The sequence below is a fragment of the Bos indicus genome, chromosome 8 (genome assembly GCF_029378745.1).
Source record: "Bos indicus isolate NIAB-ARS_2022 breed Sahiwal x Tharparkar chromosome 8, NIAB-ARS_B.indTharparkar_mat_pri_1.0, whole genome shotgun sequence".
Lineage (NCBI taxonomy): Eukaryota > Metazoa > Chordata > Mammalia > Artiodactyla > Bovidae > Bos > Bos indicus.
The window spans coordinates 63,796,044-63,799,581 of NC_091767.1; positions in this window are offsets into that span (position 1 = coordinate 63,796,044).

Here is a 3,538-nt window from a genome sequence, read left to right on the forward strand (position 1 = left end):
GCCAACTTTTTCACTCTCCACTTTCACTTTCATCAAGAGGCTCTTTAGTTCCTCTTCATTTTCTGCCATAAGGGTGGGGTCATCTGCATATCTGAGGTTATTGATATTTCTCCCAGCAATCCTGATTCCAGCTTGTGCTTCATCCAACCCAGTGTTTCTCATGATGTACTCTGCATATAAGTTAAGTAAGTAGGGTGACAAGATACAGCCTTGACATACTCCTTTTCCTATTTATCACAATATATATGCTCAGCTGAAAATTTGGAAATGGCACAAGAATAGAAAATCATTGAAGTTCTCACAACCTGAAGACAGCACCATTTGGAAGTGTTTCCTTCTAGCCTTTTTTCATTATTGCAATTCCTTTGATTTGGCTGAAATTGGCTCAGTATCAGCTTTTGCCAAACAAATGCAGTTCTGTCCTTTGGGGAAATACAGGATTAATCTCCTTCCTCTGCCTATAACAGGAGGGCAGATAGATGATGACAATACACACCCCCAGATTCTTCCCTCCTCTAGGAGAAAACAACTCCATTTTCAATGCCAAGATTTTTAACAGTCTGATCCTTGCCATTTATTAAGAGTGAACTACTTAAAAGGCACTATAGTGACTGATTTTCATACATCGTTAAATCTTCACAACAACATCACAAAAGAGGTATTTTCTAGCTCCAGTTCACAGGGGAAGAAACTGAGGCTCAGAGAGAATGGGTCCCCTCTGAACTAAGGGGAATCAAGTTCAGAGAGATTATTACCTCCCTTAATCTGGTCTTTTTATCTTTATTAATATGATCTTACTAAAACTGCCCATCTTGAATGCCAGACATGCAAAGCAAGCCTTTTTATTTGTTTCTGATAAATTTAGCTCCTTCATTCTGGCCCACAAAGATCTTTTTTTCTCCCTCGTGACAGTTTCTCTGACGCAACATGACTCATGTAAAATTCCTAGCAATAATAAAAAAAAAAGAAAAGAAAACCCTCCTAGCACAGTGCCGAGCACAGAGCATTCACTCAGTACCTGGTTGCTATTATTATTATATAGGGTGGGTGACATTGTTTGTTTGGTTCCCTGGGTTTCCCTCTGTTGCCCGCAAAACACAGAACAATGTGCTAAAAGTAGCATCGTGCTAAGGAGGGGCCCATCCACAGTGGTTGGTCTCTAAGGTGGCTTCCAGAAGCATCCTTCCTTTCCAGCTGTTGGCAGAAACAAGGAGCCCAGAAGATGCTCCCTTGAATGTGGGCCCCTCCACCCCACACCTGACCCCACCCTTCCCCTGGAAGTCTCAGCATCCCACCCGTCAGTTGGTGAGAAGACCCCCTCCCTGCCACCAGCCCCCCAGTCCAGACATGGCAGCCTGCCTTGCTGCTACTCCTCCTGCTGGTCCCTCGGAGGAGACATTCCTTTCAGAGGGGTGGAGCTGTCAAAATGGATTTTAAAATATGGGTTGTATTTTAATTTTTGGTTGTTTTCTAAATTTGGTCACTCATGTCGTCTTGTTCTAAAAAGAGAGAAAGGAAGCAGCTGCCCTCTTGGAATGCTCCAGAGAGGAGAAGGGAAGAAAGTCCTCACGCTCCCTGCTGATTGTTCAGCTTCCTTCCTGAGCTCTTGAAAGCCCACTCTGGGGGAGTAGAAGGGACAGGAGTGGTCTCTCTGACCTGAGAATTTCATGGAGGGCAGACCATCTGTCACCTGCCCCTGATGACACTCACTAAGGCAAGTGACCCCCTGCAAGTGCCAGACTGCACAGACCCTGTTCCCACCTGGACCCAGGCAATATGATTCAAGGTAGACACAGAGAGATGGGAGGAGCCTGGGGATAGAGTGGTCCAGTCTTCCTCAGAGAGCACTGGCAGCTGGGCCATCTTGAAGGGCTGAGCAGGCAGGGGGCTAGGCAGGGGGATGACGGACCAAGGGGAAGGCAGCCTGGCCAGGAATGGCAGGTGGTGGTGTTGCCTGGATGTGAAGAGCGTCCATCCCGAGAGCTGCAGATTCTATCACCCTCTGAGGTTTGGCTTCTCTCCACAACCCTGCATGAATCTCCCCTGCCAAGGTCCAGGACCTCTCGCTTGCTAAATCCACCGATGAGTTTTCTTCCTCATGTTCCTGCATCTCACTGCCACATTTGGCCTGGTCCATGCCTGTCTCCTGGCCCTCTCTCCTCTGGTGCCACCACATCTTCAGTTCTCCACTCACCCCAGACTTCTGTGGGCTTCCTCTACAACATCCTTGAGCCACATTCCCCAGGATTCCAAGGGACACTTTATGTTCTCTCTCTGACCAAGATCTCTGACACAAGTGTGGCTTCAATGCCAATGATTCCATCAGTTAGGAACTATAATCAGCTGCAAGTAGTGGAAACCTGAAAAGCAGTGGCAAAATCAACTTCAAGGGGATTCCCAAGTGACTCAGTGATAAAGCATCTGCCTACCAATTCAGGAGAAGTGTGTTTGATCCCTGGGCCGGAAAGAGCCCCTGGAGACGGAGATGGCAATCCATTCCAGTATTCTTGCCTGGAGAATTCCACGGACAGAGGAGCCTGGCAGGCTATACAGTCCATGGGGTTGCAAAGAGTCAGACATGACTTAGCAACTCAGCAACAGCAACAATCAACTTCGAGGCTTTCTTTTTCTTACATGAGAGGGTGTCCAGAGTTAGACATTTCAGGGCTGATTTGGTGGCTTATGGTGCTACTAGAGATGGTGCTCATTCTATCTTCCCATTCAGCCATGCTTAGCTTGTGTCTATCCCCCTGTGGTTGTAACATGTCTGCCCCTGACCCCACTCTCACCAAACATCTAGTTTGTCTTCATTCAAGGAGAAGGGTAAAGAGCAAAAGGCCTGCTAAGTCTGTCACCCATTAAAGAGTTTTCCCAGAAGACTTTTCCCATTTCTATATTAGTCAGTTATGGCCACAAAGCTGCTCTGTAGTAACCACTCCCAAACTCAGTGTAACAAGTTGATTCTGGCCAGGCTCAGCTGGGGAGCATTCCAGACTTGCACCAGCTGATCTTGATCTAGGTTAGCTCCTACTGCACTAGCTCTGGATCCTAGGCTGAACAAGCAGAGATGACCCAGGGCAAACTCTTCTCATGGAGAGTAACCAGAACAAAAAGAAGGCCAAACCGTGCAAGCAGATTTAAGATCTCTGCTTATTCCTTCTGCTAATGTTTCAAAGGAAGTCATGGAGCTAACGCCATCAACAGCAGGTGAGTACTCAGCCTCCATACACAAGCGGAGAGGAGAGTGCATGTTTGTGGAGTAATATCCACGTGCACACAGTCTCCATCCAGTCTTGTGTCCTGTCATCCCTTCTCCGAACAGGAGGCTGGTAAGTGTGGTCTTTCTGGCTGGTGTTTTGCCATCCTAAACAAACTCAAGGTTTTGATGACGAGGAAGTAGGGAAGAGCAGAAATCCAGTAGGCCCACTTTGGCAGGACTTTTTTCAATAGTTGTAATCCAGGGACTACCAGGTAAAGGTAATGAAGTTAGAGACCACACTGACTGGCAGTGACACTGGTGACTAGACTTCACATGCTG